This window comes from Geotrypetes seraphini, chromosome 9, assembly GCF_902459505.1.
Source record: "Geotrypetes seraphini chromosome 9, aGeoSer1.1, whole genome shotgun sequence".
NCBI lineage: Eukaryota > Metazoa > Chordata > Amphibia > Gymnophiona > Dermophiidae > Geotrypetes > Geotrypetes seraphini.
This window is the reverse complement of record NC_047092.1, coordinates 48,164,749-48,186,344: the sequence shown is the minus strand read 5'-3', so window position 1 is coordinate 48,186,344 and position 21,596 is coordinate 48,164,749. Positions and strand designations below refer to the sequence as shown.

Genomic DNA, 21,596 nt, shown 5'->3' with positions numbered 1-21,596 from the left:
AACACCACTCCCCACTGGCAGTAATGTGGTTCGAGAACTCCTGCATATAAGGTTACCATATCTGTGAAGTCAAAAAAGAGGACAAATAACCCTGTCCCACCATATCCTGGCCCCACCCATGCCCCAACCTCACCCCATCCCAGCCCTGCCCTTACCCCAATATTTCTCTGCACCCACCAGTCTTACCCCTGCTCTACACTAACCCCAGTCCTGCTTCTGCCCCACCCCACCCCCTACCTTTCACCCCTTTGTCCTCCCTCCCATCTTCTGTACCCTTTTATTGCTTCTCTCTCTCCCTCTGTCTCCCTCCCTCAAACCCCCTTCTAATAATAATAAACTTTATTCATATATACCACCCTACCATAAAGTTCTAGGTGGTTCACATCAAAGAAGAACTGTATAATCAGTGAACATACATATAAGAGGGGATACAACAAAGTTCATATTACAAATTTGTCAAACATTTTCTCTCTGTCCCTTCCACCTGATTCCCCTCCCATGGATGTTTTTCTCTTTCTCTCCCTCCCTCCACCCCCCCCCCCCTTTGCAGGTGTTCAGTCCAACCCTTTTACCCCCCCCCCCCTTTTTGCAATTTGTTACCACTTACCCTTCTATTCTCTACTTTCCACAGTTAATCATTCTTTGCATTGCTGGCACCATGAACAAGTGCAGGCTTCTTCAATCAACCACCACTCCCTCCCTCCCATAGATCTGGTGGTGTGGACTTCTTCTCTCTCTCTCTCAAGCTCTGGCCCACCCTGGAATCGAGTTGATCATCCCTGTCCCCCACCTACCTATACCACTAAAATTAAATCTTTGGGCCAGCTGGCAGCTTCAATGACTTGAGCTTGCTACTGTCGGCCTGCCCCGGAAGCCTTCATTATGCAGCTTTCCCACCTATGCAAGAACAGGAAGTTGCTGCAGAATGAAGGCTTCCAAGGCAGGCCAACAGCAGCAGACTCACCTTGTTGATGCTGCCAGCCAGCCTGAAGATTTAATTTTAGCAGAGGAGGTATGTGGGGGATGAGAGAAGAAACCCTGGCCACACTACTCATATTTTAGAAAAATGTCTGGACACCTGGACAGATCTCTAAAAAGAAGACATGGCTGGTTAAATCCAGACATCTGATAACCCTACCTGCATAGCTTAGAGAGAACATTGTTTAGAGCTGTGGCCTCTAACTTTTTCCATGTAAAGGGCTGCAAAGTAGACACAAGAAAGCTCTAAGGCCACCAAAAAGATTTTATACTTACAAATGTAATTTTAAATACTATTTTTTTTTATTAATTATAACTTTTTCACAAGTATAACAACTTGTTTAAGGAAATACAGAGCCATAATCCAACATGAAAATAAATCTAAGTACAAACTGAGAAGTAATAACAATCTTATGGAAATACCTCTTTCTTAGACCACAGATTGAAGGAAAGGAGGAATCAAAATCACTGAGAGATAAGTTACAGGACACTATTTAGGAAAAGGCTTAATACGTCAAACCCCCCAGGTACTAATTATCTGAACCAGATACTATCTCTGATAAACCCCTTGAGGTCCAAAAAGGATCTCAGCTGATCGGGCGCATAAAATATATATTTAAAACCCACAATTTTGTGGTCAAAAAATTTGGCTATATTATGATGTAATAAAATTAACCCAAGAAAGGCGCAAGTTATTTCTTGCACTGAGAGATGAGACAAAAAAATTGGGTGCTACCTTTATGTTAACCTACCCCTGCAAGTGTATTGTTAAATACTAATTTTAATTCTATAAACATACCGCCAACAGTGCAACATCATGCAGGTAAGGGCAAGTGATGAGGGAGCACACAACACAGCCACTACATTCCATGGTTGCCTTCAGCCCACCTTAGGGCAAAGTACCACAGACCTTTTAAGAACATAAGAAGTGCCTCTGCTGGATCAGACCAGAGGTCCATCATGTCCAGCAGTCCGCTTGCGTGGCGGCCCAACAGGTCCAGGACCTGTGTAGTAGTAGTCCTCTATCTATACCCTTCTATCCCCTTTTCCTTCAGAAAATTGTCCAATCCCTTCTTGAACCCTAATACCGGAGAGGGACAGATTCTTCAAACTCTCAAAAACTACAAGAACGAGAGGGCATTCGGAAAAGTTGAAAGGGGACAGATTCAAAACCAATGCTAGGAAGTTTTTCTTCATCCAACGGGTGGTGGACACCTGGAATGCGCTTCCAGAGGGCGTGATAGGACAGAGTATGCTTTCTCTATGATCTTATAGGTCTCAATCATGTCCCCTCTAAGTCTTCTCTTCTCCAGGGAAAAGAGCCCCAGTTTTTTCAGTCTCTCAGTGTATGAAAGGTTTTCCATACCCTTTATCAAACATTTTCTCTACTGTATCCCATTTTTGAACCTATCAATCCAGTATTAAAATGGGAGGTATATGCTCACCAGCAACCAGTAAACCTGCAATTTCACTTTCCTTAGATTTGCAATGTTGAGCTGGAGCAGAGCTGCACTGTAAGGACGTTTTATTGCTATTGTGGTAGAGAAAAGGCTCCATGAAGCTCTGCAGGGTTGTATGAAATGGCATGATCACACTGATGCGCAAACACATGCATGCTGTGACCAGTCAGGCTCCATGTCTGCCAAGGTTCCTGTGGGTGCCGGGAGGAAAGGGGACAGGAAACCCAAAAAGGGAGTGCCCAGGGCCCAGCCCCGACACTATTTGGATCTCCCTGAGCTTGCTAGCAACCCAGAACCGGGGATGGGAAAACTTTACACAAACCAGCCCATTAACACAGCAGAGCTAGGACCCAGGAGTGTAAAGTCAGACCTGAGAGCAAGCAGAATACCTATTATCCAAGTCACCACCAGGGGAGCCAAAGAGAGGAGCAGCTAGTTACTGACTCAGGTAGAACAGGGCGTGTCTTCCTCCTTGAAAAGCAAGCAGTGCTCAACAAGCTGTTAGGCAGGTTAGGGAGGAAGCTTAGAGCTCTCCCTGGTGAGGAGCTGCCTGGCTCAAGCAAGGGTAATGCCTGTGGGTCCATGGAAGTGGATGAAGCTGAAGCCACTTCAGAGTTACATGCAACTGATGAGGAGATGCTCATGGAGTTGCAAGGGGAACTGACTGCTGAATATTTGTGCAGCGCTCTAGAGCTGATGGAAGTAGGAGTGGCAACTAGCTCTAGTTGAGCAAAAGACTGTGAGTTTTTTTTCCTACTATTGTTGGCTGGGTTCTTTTTCTGCTCCCAGTCATATTCATGAACTTCCTGGACTGTTCACTTTATTGAAAAGCTGAGAGTGTTGTGGGAAGAAGTTTGCTTCCATCTGGGTGGGAATTTTGAAAAGCAGTTAGTGATTTATTTTTTTTTTAAAGCAAATTTGTGACACTCCTTTTTGCCCAGCCCTGCTCCATTTTAGGCTGGAGGCTTTTTGTGTTTGTGCTGGGAATATTTGAATGAGAAAGTATATTCTCCAGGAACTGAACTTTGGTTGTCTGAACTGTGCTAACCAGAGTACTGCTAGGAGCAGACTTGGGAGAAGGAAGCTTTATTGAAAAGCAGCTCTGTGAGAGAGTAAATCACAGGGAGAACTGTTGCATTAGGAGTGAAAATCTTGAATGCTGCCAGAGTTTTCCTTTGGCCATTTTGTTTTGTACATTTGCAAGTTACAGTGTATTCTGAGCCATTCTGACCTTTATTTTGAATAGTACATTTTCTTTTATTTTTGCCTTGGAACTGTGTTGGTGGTTTTTGTCTAGTTCCTTTAAATCCTGCAGGGTGACTCCTTTCTGAGTCACACACTAATGTAATTTTGGACTGTGGCCACTGGAGGCACTGCAGAGTCCCGTTCTAAGGCTGTGGTGCTGGCTACAATGCGCAGGGAGAGGCAAGTTGACCAGCATATGTGTGTGTATGTGTGCATCAATGTAACCATGCAGGCACACAAGACTCAGCATAGCTTCACAGGGCCTTTTTTCTACCTGTAGTTATGGTAAGGATTGCTGGATGCAATGGTCACAAAAATGGACTCCTGTGGGAGGAGGTGAAATTAAAATGGTGATAGAATTCAAAAAGGTATGGGCTGAACACAGAGGATCTCTAATTAGAAAATGAATGGTATAAAAAACAAAACTTAAATGGTTGCACGTGTGTTTGATGTGTCAAGTGGTGCTTAGATGGCAACTCTAACTGCGAAAAACTAAGGTCTGTTCTGTATTGGATATTCGGTTTTTGATTGACTAGAGAGAGGTGCCGGGCAGACTTTATGGTCTGTGTCCGGCAAATGACAAGACGGTTTGGCTAGGCTGGAGTGGGCTTCGATGGCAATAGCAATGTGGTTGGAGAACTCCTGCATATAGGGTTACCATATCTGTGAAGTCAAAAAAGAGAACAAATAACCCTATCCCATCATACCCCCGCCCCACCCTTGTCCCACCCTCACCCTATCCCAGCCCTGCCCTCACCCCACTCTGGTCCCGCTCCCACCCCTGCCTCCCATCAGTCTTGCCCTTGCCCCTCCCCAACCCCAGTCCTGTCTCTGCCCCACCCCCCACCTTTCATCCTTTAGTCCCCACTTCCCATCCTTTGTATCCTTTTATTGCATCTGTCTCTCTCTCCCCCCTTCCCTGTGGGTGCCAATAGGTGGAACCTAAGGACAGTGCCAGGTGGACTTCTACTGTCTATATCCCAGAAAAGCCAAAGAAAGACAATTTACCCGCTCTTTTACAAAGATGCACTAACTGATTAGTGTGCGCTAAACGCTAACGCATGCATATTAGCCTATGGATGCCTTAGCATTTAGCGCACGTTAATTTGATTAGTGCACGCTAATCAGTTAGCGCACCTTAATAAAAGAGGGCCTTAGCCATGAATTAATAAAGACTGTGACCGTTCAGGTCTTTTTCCGCCATCATATACTATGGTAGGTTTTTACAACGGTACGCTGTCGAGCAGTGCATGCCAATTGCCAAGTTGCCCCTGGGAATATTATGTTACCCTGAGCTACCACTGAAAGGGCACCTGCTTACTACAAATAAATGTTCCTGTTTATCTTTCAGTATTTTCTTTTTTTATTTTACCGAAGATTTTTTGGCATGATTAGTAAGAAGAGCATTGTGGGATTATGAGTCCATGGTTTCCTTCCCCCCCCCCCCAAGATATTTGATTGAAATTTGCAAAAAAGTACAGAACATGAACATATCACAACAGTAACAACAATAATATATGCAATCAGAAGGGTAAAAAAGATTGCTAATAAATCGACAGATACATTGCAAAGGCTTATAAAGATGTAGTAAGTTTAGCCTGTTATTGAAATAAAACTAAGTAATTTAGAATTCTTTCAAATGGCAGAGGCTATGAAGATACTAAGGTGCCAATAGCAACACGCTCTAACACCATGAAAAACACGAAAATAATTAAAAAAAATTATTATATGTGGAATGAGAGTCCTCAGTTCTCTCAACCCTTGCAGGAAACCCCTGAAAATGAGTTGTAGATTGTACGCAACCCCTATAGATACTTTTCTGTGAAAACATCCCAGGACCTCTCAAATTTGTGTAATAAATCAAAATGACGGTGTGCAAGTGAAAAATCAAATCTATCACTCGACTCAATCACATACTTCACAGTATCTGTTATATAATATATTCATCAAAAAGAGTCCAACGTTCACAATGGAATCCAATTCAACAAAATATTCAGTTCATTCATAACTACAGAAGCTCTCATGCAATGTACTTACCTTGCGATATCTTCAATGCTGGTCCAAAAAAAACCTTCCAAGCGTGCTACTATCAAGATCGTGATAACATCGCTCACAGCCTCTGCTGTTTGAAAGAATTCTAAATTACTCTGGCCCTCTTCTATCAAATTGCGATAGAAGTTTTTAGCATGGGGAGCTGCGCTGAATGGCTGCTCCCAACGCTCATAGGAACTCAGTGAGCGTCGGGAACAGCGTGAGCCATTCAGCGCGGCTCTCCGTGCTAAAACTGCTAATACAATTTGATAGAAGAGGGCCTAATGTTTTGCTTATTCTTTCTTTAAGGTTTGTTTGTTGAAATAGTCAGGAGTCTTAAACATCTGCATATGCTTCAGGTCTGCCAGCAATCCGAGCACATGCAGATACTCAAGGCTCCAATCGGCCTTCTTGCAGTTGTTTCTGTGTCAGTGTTAGTCTCAACATTAGCGTCCAGGCTTGTCAGTAAGTAAAAATACCAGGACATGTGCTGACTCAGCTATAAGCCAAGATTCCAATTTTTTTGCTTTTTTGTGGGGCCCCAAAATCTCAGCTTATAGTTGAGTATATACAGTAAATGAAAACTAGATCCAAAATTTGCTACTTACATTCCTGTTCCCAATCTGCAGAATGTCTTTGGCTCAAATCCTGTACTCATGCTGACTTCCTGCATTTCAAATTCCTACTGACCTCCTTCCAGTATTTTCTTCCACTTGTCATACAAGACTATTACACCCATTTGATTAGCTCTCTTGGCTCCAACCCTTGCCATCTCTTTCCCACACTGAATTCTCTACTCAGAATAACGTCGCCTCCAACCCGTCCCAGTCCCCCCATTCACTTTCTCCCCAGACTATGGCTGAGTACTTCCATGACAAGGCTCCCAAGATTAACCATGAGTTCTCAACCAGCTCACCTTCACCTCCACCTCTCCTTCCTCCAGTCCATTCTGTCAACCTTCCTTCAACTTCTGCCGCTTTTTCTTCCTTTTCTGAATTCACTAAAGTGGAAATTGCACATTTTCTTTCCTCCTCCATATTCACTACCTGTTCCTCTGATCTGATTCCCACCTGTATACTCAGCGCTATCTCTCTTATAATCCCTTTTATCTGTTATATTCTCAATCTTTCACTTCCCACTGCAGCTGTTGCTGATACATTCAAACATGTTGTAGTTACACCACTCCCCAAAAACCTTCATTGGACCCTACCTGCCCTTCCAATTATCACCCCATCTCCCTTCTCCTTTTCTTATCCAAGATACTGCTGTTCACTGCTGTTGTCTTGATTTTCTTTCATCTCAAGCTATTCTTGACCCAGTTCAATCAGGCTTTTGCCCTCTACATTCTACAGAAACTCTCCTTCTTAAAGTCTCAAATGACCTGTTCTCGACCAGCTCCTATTGCCTCTATTCTATCCTCATCCTTCTCAATTTATCTGCTGCTTTTGACACTGTTGATCATCACCTGTTCGTTGATACTCTGCCTCACTTGGAACTCAGGGCTCTGTTATTTCTTGGTTTTCTTCTTATCTTATCATACTTTTTGTGTACTGTATGTTCTGGTGGATCCTATACCTCAGGGCTTTTTTCTTGGTACCTCTTCTTTTTTCCATCCATTAAAGATCGGTCGCTGGCTCTGAGTGATTCTCAATCAGCCTAAACACTTTGAACTTGTAGCCTAAATATTACCAGGCTGGACTCTGTGATTTCTTAAGTGGATTTCTTTAATAAAACTTAAAACAAAGAAATTAAAAAAAAACACACACCTTATAGTTAGATGATCTCAAGGATTTCTCTCTCACAGAAGTCACACTCCTGAGATCTCCTGAGATCAGAACATGCTGGGAATGTATTTTCACAGACCCTTTCTGTGAAGTTGCAATATTATCTTATAGTTTCTTTCACTAAGCTGAACTCAACTATCAGACTCACAACTAAGAGACTGGAAAAACGCAAAATTAGAAGGCTAGCAAATCTAAGTATATAAAACAGATTGGGAACAATGCCCTCTCTATACTTTTCTCCACAGCAAGTGCCACTAAGATGGCGCCCTCTCCCAGTCTAGGTAAAAGAAGGGGGGAGGGGGGCACCAGCCCACAGCAAAGCACACTGGGAGCAGGGGGGCTCCAACTTACTGAGTCCACAGTAGTGCACACTGCTTACTTATCTATACATATATCAGCTTACTAAGTTTACTAAGCTCACAGCAATGCACATTGTTTACATATTTTAAGCAATGTGCTCTCATGAATATGAGGGCAGAACACCCTCTATATTAATTCTCCTTCTATGGTTTTCAGTATCACTTTTATGCTGATGATTCCCCCCTATCTGTCTACTCTAGAAATTTCTACAGGAATCCATCCCCTAGCCTGCCTGATGTCTCGCCACCATTTAAAACTGAATGTGGCCAAAACTGAGGTTCTCATTAGAGAATGACACGGGGAAAAATTCTGTCCCTGTCACTGCCCCGTCCCTGGAACACCATCCTTTTCACCGCCCCGTCCCCACCGTCCCCTTCACCACCCCGTCCCCGTCTCTGCCGTCCCCTTCACCGCCCCGTCCCCTTCCCCGTCTTCAGCGTCTTCTCCTCTCCATCCCCCCACCCCCAGCACCCTTCATGCGGTCCAGAAGCTCCCTCCCGCCGGCCAGCCGTGCATTTCACTCCCTCCCTCCTTTTCCCTTACCTTTTCTTGTTGAAACTGGCGATTGCCATAAGGCTATGAGCGGTATTACAGCCGGAGCCTTGAAGTCGTGTCGGGTTGCCTGCTAGAAAAGTCTCCTCCGATGCAACCGGAAACAGGAAGTTGCATCAGAGGAAACTTTTCCAGCAGGCAAAGCAACGCAACTTCAAGGCTCCGGCTGTAATACAGCTCATAGCCTTATGGAAATCACCAGTTTCAACAAGAAAAGGTAAGGGAAAAGGAGGGAGGGAGATGCATGGCCAGCCGGCCAGTGGGAGAGAGTGGGCTGCCGGATCGAACGCTCATTCACCGCGCGCTCACGCTTGTTCACCGCCCTGTCTAACCATTCACTGCTCCACAGGGCAGTGAATGGCTTTGTCCCCGATCTCGTGGTGACCTTTTTTAGCCGCGGGTAACAACCACCATGTCATTCTCTAGTTCTTATCTTTCCTCCTAAACCCACCTCTCCTCTTCCTTCAGTTTTGTTTCAGTGAATAACACACTGATCCTCCCTTTCTCATCAGCTTGCAATCTCGGGGGTCATCTTTGACTCCTCTCTCTCTTTCTATGCACAAATCCAATAGACCGCTCAAGCCTGTCGTTCCTTACTCTATAATATCAACAAAATCTGACCTTATCTTTCTGAGTACACTACCAAAACCCTTATCCATACTTTTATCATATCTCGTCTAGATTACTGCAACTTACTTCTTACAGGTCTTCCACTAAACCATCTCTCTACCCTTCAATCCATTCAAAATTCTGCCGTATGACATATTCCACCAATGTCATTATGCTCACATTACCCCTCTCCTTAAGTCACTTCATTGGTTCCCTATCCATTTCCGCATACAGTTCAAACTCCTCTTATTGACTTACAAGTGCATTCATTCTGCAGCTCTTCAGTATCTCTCCCTATATTCCTCCCCATGAACTCCGTTCATAGGGTAAGTGTCTCTTATCTGTACCCTTTCTCCTCTACTACCAACTCCAGACTCCATCGCTTCTTTCTTATTGTATCATATGCCTGGAACAAACTGCCTGAGTCAGAACATCAAGCTCCGTTTCTGGCAAAGATCCAATCTAGACTTTAAAAAAACACACACTTTTTCGAGGCTGCTTTTAACTCCTGTCTCTTACTCACTTGTAATGTGCTATCTAACGTCCGTTTTATCATTCCCTCTGCAAAATCCCTTAACCCCTATTTGGCTGGTTTGTCTGTTTAGATTAGCTTGTAAGTTCTATCAAGCAGGGACTAACTCTTACATGATTAATGTATAGCGCTGCATACGTCTGGCAGCACTATTGGAATGATAAGTAGTAGCAGTGGTATGTAAGTTATATGCAACCACAGCAGGGTATTTATACATATTCCATCTCTCATCCTAGATAGTGAAATTGTCCTCCATGGAACACAAATTGTGAACTGCATGGGAAGCAGTGCTGTACCTGTTCATTTTTCTAAAAACCAATGACATCTATAGAAGTAATGACAGTTTCAGGATGAAATGTTCTGTTCTGCATATATCTTAGGAAACATAATAGAGGTGTTTTTTTTTTAATATATATACTATATTTTTGCATCTAGGAAAATAAAAGTGCCAGTAAGAAGTAAAAATATGTCAGTGACAACATGCAAATGTATGCTAAATACATTTGAAGAAACATGTCAGTTGTTACTATTTCTAGTCTATATAGACATGTTGATTCATTGCATAGTGAAGGATGAGTCAAAAGCAACTCAAGTTTCTTCTTACTCAGATGCCCCTGACACAATTAACTTGGTTGGATTCCAGTAGAACTGTTTATAATTTTAGGATAGAAAAATAGAACATTTCAACATTGTGATGGTTTAACCCTTGCTGTCCTATAGCCTGTTTTCCAACCTATGACCCCAAAATAGGAAACCAAATTAATATTCATAAAAACAAAAATAATTAAAAAGTTACAAATGACACAGAAAACTAAACAATTTTTGCATGTACACCTTTACTGAAGGCTTACACCCCTTCCCTTTTTACAAAACCATAGTGTGGGTTTTAGCACTGGCCACAGCGGTAACAGCTCCGACGCTCAAAGAATTCCTATCAGTGTCAGAGCTGTTACTGCCACGGCTGGTGCTAAAAAAGGGGGAGTTAGTCTGTATAATAATAATAATAATAATACCAATCTTGCTTCTACTTTCTCCATATTACCTCAGTGTTGATGTCACTACATTGGATCCTAAAAAAAACAACAAATAATGTTCAAGATTTTGTTGTTAATTTTTAAAGTTTTGAATAATTATTGCTGCCACATTCTGTCTTTAGGGTCAGATTCTCTGTTCAGGTCAAGACGCCCAGTTAACGTGACTTTTCATCACGCGCTAAACCCCGCGCTGGCCAAAAACTACCGCCTGCTCAAGAGGAGGCAGTAGCGGCTTAGCACGGCCGGCGGTTTAATGCACGCTATTACACGCTATAAACCACTAGTGCAGCTTGATAAAAGGAGCCCATAGTCATTGGTCCAGCTAGTGCTGATCTCCATCTTCAAATCATGAGGATTTCCATTTTCGCTATTTCTTTAGCCAGTCCTGAATGTCTTTTTTTTAATGGTGGCTTGAGTCACTGCCATTTCCAGTAGTCTTGTTCATATTGTGGGGCTGGACTTCCCACATTCACTGCAACTTAAGAAATCCCTAAAAACATTTCTTTTTAAACAGGCTTTTAATATCTAAAATTTATTTTATTTTTTAATTCTGCTTTTAAAATTCCCTTATTCCCTAATGTTTTTTCCTTTAAATGTATTTCCCAATATAATAGATGTAACTTTAACCCCCCTTCCCTCCCAATTGCTGTTGGTCATGTTGGATTTCTATTGTTTATATATACTGTATGTGTTTTAACTTAATTGTATTTTTTTACTATGTACATCGCTTTGTATAAAGATATAGCGATTCATCAAATAATTAATAAACCTTGAAACCTTGAACTTCTCACTTTTCCCCCCCTTCCCCATTATGTGTGTGTGTGTGTGTGTGTGTGTGTATGTGTGTGTAGCTATGCCTGTACTAACAAGTGTATACAGACAGGTGAAAAGTCAGACAAGCATAAAGGATATCTTTTTTTCAATAGGCAACCCCATTTTTAATTTATTTTATTTTTGTACCAAATAAACTTAAAAAAGAGACTAGATCAGAGAGAGGAATGCTGTTGTTCATTTAAACCTTAGATTCCTCTAAATTATTCAGCATAACTGTCTCTAGTTATTTAAACAATGTCTAGGGCTCTGGAATAAATAGTGCGTCCAATATATTGCCATTTGGGATACACACCAGGGCTGAAATCCAACATTTTTCACATTAAATTATATTGTTCCTTAGAGTTCCCGGTTTTGACTTCCTATTTGTTTTTGTTTTTTTCATACTGAAATAAGTTGCAACCCGAATGTCCATTTATATCAACTAGACAGAGGCTGTGATAAAAATATATTGGAAGTATCTTGTTTCATACAACATTAACTAGGATCTTATGGGAAGACATTTTTTTAATGTTATGTCTGTGAAAAGAATCTTTACCGAACAGGGCAAATACTCTTTTATGATGCTAACAGCAGACATTTTAAGCTGTCTGTTGGTGCGTTATCCCCATTGCAATTTCACATGAAGGCATAGTGATACCTTACTGACAGCGCAGAAAAATGTAGAAATTATGGGATTGATATCAAAGCAATTTAAATGACCAGAAATGGATCCTGGCTGTTTAAATTGCTTGTCTGTGGTTAACAGTAGATATTCAGCAGCACTAAAGGGTGCTTTACTAAGCTGCGTTTAAGCACTAAAGCACACTTAAGCCCCAATTCTATAAACAGCGCTTGAAGTTAGATGCCTAGATCAGTGCATCTAGCCTAACTTAATTGGTGGGAGTTTTTGACCGAGGATGTGTCTACTAGTTACAAGTGATATTTGTGACTAGTCTGTCTATGTGGGTGTGCTGTGTTTACAGCCCCTATTAGACACTGAGGTCTTTTCTTTCTTGTGAGCCATACTTATTTTCGTCATCCTGAATTTTGTGAGGTTGTTTTTTGTGATATATATTTATTTGACATCCTCTCTTGGTTCTAATTTGTTTTTGTTAATTGAAAAGTACCATGAAAAATGATTAAATTGCAATTAATTAGCTGGTAGGTGCTTAACTTGGTTGGTGCCTACCACTTCAAGATAGGCATCTACTCCAAGGCACCTACCAGAATGTAGACATGGTTAGGGGGCAAATTTTGGGCATGGTTTGACTGAGGCACACTCATTTAGGCCAAGAAAACCCTGGCATAAATGGAGAGCACCTCAGGTTTCAATGCCTACCGGCATTTGAGACTGCTATAGGTGCCGTTAGATGCAATCCTATAAATGGCACTTGGTGGATGATCAACAATTGCGCTCTGAATCAGGGTCTTACTGTACATTAAAAAGGCTTATAATGGAATGCTGGTGTCCTGCAGTAAAATGCCCAATTTGTGTGCACACACAGTGTACTAAAAACTGTTTTTAATTTTCAGAGAAGGGGACATGTTAAGGGATGGAGAGTGGACATGACAGCATTAATCAGTTAGCATAGGAGGCATTGCTGTATGCTAATTGATTAGTGTGCGGTTAATGTGGGGGCCCTTACCGCCTACAAAATAGATGGCAGTAGGGGTTCAAGCAGTAATTTTTCTTAATGGCAAAATTAGCGCATTCCATTAATTAGGAACATTGGCCTATTTCTAGCCAAAGAAAAAGTGGCCTTGGTGTATAGCAAAGACCTACAGTAAGAGTACTCTAAGTCCACTTTTGTTGCAGCTTTAGTAAAAGGGTCCCTTAATTGGATAGTACAGCAGAATATATCCTGTTAGCACCTAAGTCATAATCGGCCTTCATGTGTGTAGGTTTTGGAACAGAGTTAGCGTTTTTGTGATTAATTCCTAACGATAACAGAATCCTGGCTCACAGAAAACAGTGGGGTCATAATAAGTGAGGCATGCCTACCAGACTATCACATCATGCTCCAATACAGAAAAGTTAAGAGAGGAGAGGGGTAGCACAAATCCAACCTAGGTTTCCAGCAAATGAAAATCACCCAGGAGCAGAATGTCTACTTTGAATAGGAGACTCAAACACAATGGGCAAAATGGTATTATACACAGACACAGAAGAGTGGCAAAACATTGCGAACCTCATCACAGAACCTAACCTAAAATTATCCTCATTCTGGATATGTGGAGACTTCAATCTACATGTAGATGAACTAACATGCCAAAAAGCCCAACAGGTAGTCCAACAACTGGAGGAACTAGGACTACACCAAACAGTGAAAGAACAAACACACACTAAAGGGCACACTTTAGATGTACTGTTCAGCAGAGAGGAGGATACAGGAGACTGAAAATCCTCTACTAGGAAAGTGCCATGGACAGACCACCACAGAATAAGACAACCAGCTTCAGAATAAGACAACCAGAAAATAGAAAACAATTAAATACCAATGAAATGAGACCAAGAATGGGGAGAGGATTCATAGACATCACCAAATTCAAGAACAGACTCGAAACACACCTCAAGGAAACCAAAATAACTGAGATCACAGACCTCACAGAACAGGTGAGACACTGGGATGAGGCACTGGACCATAGCCTAGAGGAAGTAGCCCTTTTAAAACTACAAAAAAAACCAACAAAAAGAAAAGATAGGTTTACCCCCTCAGAAGAAATCATGAAACTAAAAAGAGAGAAATGAAAACTTGAAAGAAAATGGAGGGGATCAGACAAAGATGAAGAAGCTAAGAAAACCTGGACTAGAATCACCAGAATGTACATCAATAAAATAAGATCCTCAAAGCTAGAAACTCCACAAAAACTCTTAGGTAGTACATGGATTAATGGGGATAAAACTGAAATAAATAACAAATAATAGCTCCCTAACCAGCAAAGAATTGAGCAACTTCTTCACAGAAAAAATAAGGAAGCTTCAGAAAGACAACAGCCTAAATAACAACATACTAGTGGACAAACATACTAGTGTATCAGATGACATAATGGAAGATTATGAACCCATCACAGAGATACAGGTGAAGAAATTACTAAGAAGAGTAAAACTGAGCCCACCATCCCTCAACACATGCCCGATATGTACCCGATAAGAGAAATCGAAGGCCCGGGACTCTCATACTTCATGGACATCATTAACAAATCACTACAATCGGGACAAGTTCCATTTAAATGGAAACTTTTAGACACCAAACCAGTTCTGAAAAATAAATTAAAAGACCATGAAGATCTCTCCAACTACAGATCAGTAGCCAATCAACCATGGATATCTAAACTAACAGATAAAATAGCCTGGTAACAAATATCAGACTTTCTAGAAAGTACGTCAAAGCTTGACCAGGCCCAATCAGGTTTCAGATGACACCTGAGCATGGAAACCATACTAGTAGCAGTACAGGACTCAGCCCTGAAATACCATGCAAAAGGAGAAGATGTGCAACTAGGATTCCTGGACCTCTCAGCAGGAGGTCCAACACGCACTGCTAAAATCAAGATGCATGACTTTGGGCTTCAAAGGAAATGCCATAGCATGGATTGAATCCTTTCTTACAAATAGACTAACAAGAGTAGAATGGCATGGTAATACAATCAACTGGAAAGAAACAGATGAAAGCGTTCCACAGGGATCAGCTATGTCACCCATACTTTTCAATATCTTCCTCCAACCACTAGGGAACTTCATCAGAAAACTGGGATGGGAATGTTATATCTATAAAACTGTTCACAGTGGCGCTGAATTTATCATTCATTCACCTTCTTTTTTTAAATATTTGAACATGTAATGCTGAAGACTATAAGGGAGTTCAGACCTCCATCTGAGTCGGTAAGCTCCTGGTAGTGTTATTCTTAATGCAGCATTACTGATTCTTTTTTATAACTTATTGTTTTCAATTAAATTATTTATTTCTTAATTTTATAATGCATAAATTCATAACTTAGCTTTATAGCTGAATATTCCCCTTCCCGACGCGTTTCGCATATCTTTATCAAGATCGGGGGAACTATAAAAAAAATCAAAATATAAAAATTAGTTCATTTGAATAAATACCATTAAATAGGCTCATTTAAATAACTTCATTCACTTAAATAAGTTATAACACATTCTAGGAAGTCCAATTCTCATAAAACTGGCTTACCTTAAGTTAAAGTTAAACTTTGTCTGTTCAAATCAGCCGCTGGCGATCAAAAGATAGCCGCGGCATTCTTTGGCAGTGCTAAAATAGATCCTCCCTCTCATGACATCATTATGGTGCTGTAGCACCTAGCAACCTGCTCAAACAGATCATTTAAAGGGAACCTAGTTCTACTCACAGGCTGAAACAGACTCAACTGTCAACCTGTGCCATCCAATCAGAGGTTTCATTCAAGCTGTTTAGAGCCATAGTTTGAAGCTCAAACATACATCTTAGCTCTCTAAGGTTCAGCAGGTGCTCAGTATTTCCTCCCTCCCCCCCTCCTACAATGAAGGCATCTAGAAAATCTCCACTGCAAATCAGATAATTTATGGCCACATACTTTCCAGTGACTAACTAATGGAGAGACTTCATTCTGAGTATGAACCCTAGATTTATGTTGTTAATCTCACTTTGATTGCTCAAGTCGTGCAGCTTATGTACAGTTTAGGACAGGGGCATTGAATAAGGTAAATAGCGTGGTCAGAATTACAAGTGGTCTGATGTTTGGCTAGATATACTTTGCCAGTAGTTAGATGAGTCCAAGCATCCCCTGCCAATGTGTAAGAACACCATTGGCACTGAACACAAGGTAGATGGCAACCTTGAGTACGGAGTATTACATCCCTCAGTATACTATGATTTACACTTTCCTCTATACTTTTCCCTTGCCGATAAGAACATATCGGGTTATCACTTATTGAGGATTGGTATGCTTTACAATATGCCAATGTTTCAACACAATCTGGGTAATTTCATGGACATGGGCAGAATATTGCTGAACGAATGCTACTGTTTCCATGTTAGTACTCTCATTTGAGGCGAAGTGCAACAACAACTCTCTCTGAGAATATTTTGCTCATTTGTAGGCTTTCTGAACAACATCACGAGGGTATCCTCATTGATAGAAGTGTCTTTCATATCTTAAGCTTGAATCCTAAACTCATCCACAGAGTTGCAAATCCGTCTCAGCCAAAGGAATTGGCTAATGGGTAAACTTCTTCTCAATCAACTTGGATGAAAGCTATGGAATCGCAAGAACCTATTTCTATCGGTTGCTTTACGGTGAATGGTGGTTAATAATTTCCCATGAGACTTCATGATTTTTATATCTAAAAATGCAATTTCATGCTGATGAATGGTTGCAGTGAATTTTATTTTTGTATCAATTTGGTTCAACCACTCCACAAAATTCATTAATTCTTCCATTATAGCAGACCTGTATAAGGATAGGCATGTACAAGTATAAGCAAGTAGATTGATTATATATTATAGGCGGAAATAAGAAAAATGATTTTATTTATTTAATTTTCTATACCATCCTCCCAGAAGAGCTCATAATCTATCTAATGTACCTGGAGCAATGGGGGGATTGCGTGACTTGCCCATAGTCACAATGAGCAGGGTGGATTTGAACCCCAACCCCAGAGTACTAAGGCTATAGCTTTAACCACTATGCCACACTATGGGTTAAGAGGGCTGTATTGTAAACCAACTCAGAAAACACTAACTGTATTGTAACACCTTTACAAAAGCATAAGTATTGATTAAGGTTTAATAATGTATTGGTTATTGTTTAATAATGTCTGTATTGAAACCATCCCAGGAAATGCAAACTCTGTATTGTAACACCTTTACAGAAGCTCATGTATTGTAGCACCATTTATATTCTAATTAGCAATCATCTGTGTTTATCCCCTGCTTTTTTGAATTCCATCACCATTTCCCCAGTGGCGTACCTATCATATGTGACACCCCAGTGGCGTACCTATCATATGTGCCATCATTTTTTGGCACCCCCCCTATCTGTACAAAAAACATGATTTTTAGTAACAGGCCACACGTTACACATGAGTACCTAGGAAAAGGCAACATCTTACATATTGCAGTGAGCAGTACATCAATACACCCATTGTAAAACTAAACAAGCCAGACCAGTACAGATCAATCTTATACCGTCAATCCTAACAGAAAACCATGTCTTTCAAACACACAGAACACAGAAAACGCCTTCGCCTAGTATGGAATATGTCATCACAAACTAACCCTTTTACAAAACTATAGTGTGGATTTTAGCCACGGTGGTAACAGCTCTGACGCTCATAGAATTCTGAGCATCAGAGCTGCTACCACCACAGCTGGCGCTAAAAAATGCTCCACAGTTTTGTAAAAGGGGGGATAAAATAGAAATACATAGACAAAGGTTAAATTGAAACAGCAAGAAGCTGGACTCTGCATAAAATGCAACACCACAGAAACAGTGACATATGTCTCCTAAAGCAATAAATAAATAGAAATTTTTTGTTCTACCTTTGTCTTCTCTATTTCTGCTTTCCTCATCTTCTTGTTACTTCTTCCTTCCATCCACTGTCTGCCATCTCTCTGCCCCTCCCTATATGGCATCTTCTCTCCTTCTATGTCCCTTCCAGAAACAGTATGCCTCCCCCTTCCATCTCTCCTCTAGACCCCCCCCCCCTTTGGTCTGGCATCCATCATTTTCCCTCTGTTCCCTCATGGTCTGGCATCTTTCTCCTTTCATCTCTCTTTCCCTCCCCCCTGTGGTTTTTAGCATCCCTTTCTTCTCATTTCCTCTGCTCAGATCTGATATCTCTGTCTCCTTCCCCCATTCTCTGGCATCTCTTTCTCTTCCCTTTCCTTCTCTCGTCTTCCTTCTTTATTTTCTGCCTCCGTTTAAATTACATTCTTTCTTACTATGCAGTCCTCAGTTTCCCTCTTTTCTCTATCTACCCACAGCATGCCAACCCTTTCCTTCCCCCTCCACTATCTCACTAACTCTGTCTTCTTCCCCCATCCAACATATGTCCTTTTTCTTTATCCCTCCTTCCATCCAGTATGTGTTCTCTTTCTCCACTTCCATTCAGCATTTTCTCTCCCTTCTCCCCACTTCCATCATCTGACCTCTTCTCCCTCCCCTTTCTACCCACTTCCATCATCTGCCCCCTTCTTTCAATCTCTCCATCCACCACATGCCCATCTTTCTCCCTTCCTCCCTTCCCTAACCCTAACCCTTTCCAATTTTGACAACAAGATCTGCAATGCCCCCCCCTACCCCCTGGACAACAGGCCCGGTCTGACAAACCTCCCTGCCCTGTGGCTGGCGATGTCTAAACTGCCTTCTAACAGCAGCCGGAGCGTTGTAGTTGCATATGGCTACCGTAAAGGTCGTCTCTGATGCAACTTCCGGTTGTGTCAGAGATGACCTTTACGGCAGCCACACGCAGCTTCAACGCTCTAGCTCAGGGGTATCCACACTTTTTGGGCTTGCGAGCTACTTTTAAAATGACCAAGTCAAAATGATCTACCAACAATAAAATTTATAAAAAACACAAAGCACACTGTACGCTGAGAAAATGTTAATTATCATTCCTATTCTGGGGTTTTTTCAAAGAGGTCAAGGCAGATGACTCTATGCACTGTCACCTCAGTAACAACCATACAAAAATAGACAAATATACCCCCTCCCTTTTTACTAAACCACAATAGCAGTTTTTAGCGCAGGGGGCTGCGCTGAATGCCCTGGGCTGCTCTCGACGCTCATAGGCTCCCTGCGCTTAAAAAACGTTATTGTGTTTTAGCAAAAGGGGGCCTTAGTGCAAAATATAGACAGCAGATATAAATTCAGACACATTTTGATCACTAAATTGAAAATAAAATCATTTTTCCTACCTTGTCTGGTGATTTCATGAGTCTCTAGTTGCACTTTCTTCTTCTGACTGTGCATCCAATCTTTCTTCCCTTCTTTCAGCCTGTATGCTTCCTCTCCTCCAAACCTCATTCCCTCCCCCAACTTTTTCTTCCTACCCTTTCTTTCTCCCTGCTTCCCTTTCTTTTTTCTCTCTTCATGCCCCCTTTCTTTTTTTCTGTTTCCCTTCTGTCTCCCTGCCTGCCCCCTTTCTTTCTTTCTCCCTGCCCTCCACCAAGCCACTGTTGCCACCATCGGGGAACAGACCCCAAAGCCGCCGCTGCGGCTGCCCCAAGCTCTCTCTGCTTCCCTGTGTCGGGCCGACCAGCATTCCTCTCCCCGACATCAATTCTGCCGTCGGAGAGGAAGTTCCACCCAGTCAGGCAGTGATTGGGATGGGCTCCGTGATCAACTCACTTTGCCTTGGCGATCGACCATTTTCTGGACCTAGCTGGCTGTGCACCCCCCCTAAGGCTGCACCCGCGGCGGACCTCCCCCCCCCGGCCCCCCCTTGGCACGCCACTGAATTTCCCTAAGTTAAGTTCTAATCCATGTCATCATTTTAAATGTACATATAAAGATACTATAGGGTTAATTCATGTTCTGCAGGTTTGAGCATATCTCTATCCCAAACTTGTATAAATATTTTAGCATAAAATTAAACTTTGATATGTGTAGAACTGTGTTACTTCTCCTTTTACAAATGAAACCATACAAAAACAGCACAGATTAGAATTTAACTATCATTTGAATTAATGTATGCAAAGAGAAATTAAGTGCTGCATGCTTTTTTTTTTTCTTGCACTGACACATCACATGGTGTAAAGTCTTAAATTGCTCCCCTACTGGGTTTTCTTTGCATACACTTACATCATCACATATATATATAAAAAAAATGTTCACACTCACTTATAAGCCTCTGGCTCTCCTAGACTATTCTTGAAAAACAGAAATTCCAAACCTACCTTACAGTTTTCTCCAAGGTTGTGGTATTCTCATGGATGTCTGTAATATAAACAGCCCCAGTCATGCAACGTTGCTCTCCTTTTCTGTGTCTTTAAGGGCCTGATGTTAGCGTTCAAATCCTTGCATGACATGGCGCCGGGCTACATGACAACCAAACTTCCTCTGTATGTGCTGAACAGGCCCCTCTGCTCTCAGGATGAAATATGCCTCCTGGTTGTGCCCTTCAACTGCAAACTGCCAAATGACGTTCCTACTCCCACTTCATACCGAGCCACTGAAATCAACTGCCCTCTCAGATCAGATCCCTTGAAGGACTCCTCAACATTAGGAAAGCAATAAAAACATACCTGTTCACTCCCACGACCGATAGATTACAAAGAAATGTATATTAATAGAAGATCCTCTGTATGTGTCAAGTTAGGATAAAAACTTGAATTGAAGAACCTTGCAGTGTAACTATGGCAAATTGCAACCTGTAAACTGTATATTATGTATATTGGTATTAGATCCTAAGTATATGTTGAGTTAGGATAAAAACTTGTACTAAAAACAAAAAAAAACCCTGTATATTATGTATTGAACTGTATATTAATCTGTAACCTGTTGTGAACTCTTTGGGGAGGATAGTATAGAAAAGTGACTTAAATAAATATATCCTCTCAAATATATGTGTTCACAGATAATTCTCACCTTGCAGCCTCACTTATTGCTCTCATTCCCTCAGCTTCATATACACATTTTGTACTGTATATCCTTCATTCACCTCAGATTTTGTATAGACTAAAAGGATTATGAAAGACCACTTTTCAATTACAGCAGTTTACCCATAATATTAGGATGGTCCATGCTAGTATGCAAAAAAAATTAACCTTGTCAAATCTTGTCTCTACAGGGCTTATTTTTGTCCACTTGTTATGTCTTACTCCTGTGTCAAATTTCAATATTTAGAGGTTACTCCAGCATGCACTGTTTGCTTGTAAGTAAGTAATTTATTTCTTATATACCGCTAAATCCGTTAGGTTCAAAGCGGTTTACAGAGAAATATATATTAAAGAATACAGTAAAATAAGATAAATAAAGAATAGGTACTTGGAATTCCCTTACTGTCCCGAAGGCTCACAATCTAACTAAAGTACCTAGAAGACAGTTATTGAGCAGTAAGAGTAAAAATAAAGACAGAAATAGTAAACAAGATATGAAACATCCTAACAAGAGTACACTGATCTCTCTAAGGCCATAATTCTTTTAAAGTAAAGTATACATTTCAGTAATAATTAAATAGATAAACTAAATAAAT

The 21,596-nt window shown here is 41.3% G+C and overlaps 1 long non-coding RNA gene across 1 annotated transcript in view; it reads left to right on the top strand.

The window, feature by feature from the left end:
* Positions 1-20,585, top strand: part of LOC117366378 — a 244,084-nt gene extending 223,499 nt beyond the window's left edge. The window contains exon 3 of the long non-coding RNA XR_004540574.1: positions 20,396-20,585. This is a non-coding gene — a long non-coding RNA (uncharacterized LOC117366378). The remainder of the gene's footprint in view (positions 1-20,395) is intronic.
* The last annotated feature ends 1,011 nt before the right edge of the window (positions 20,586-21,596 follow it).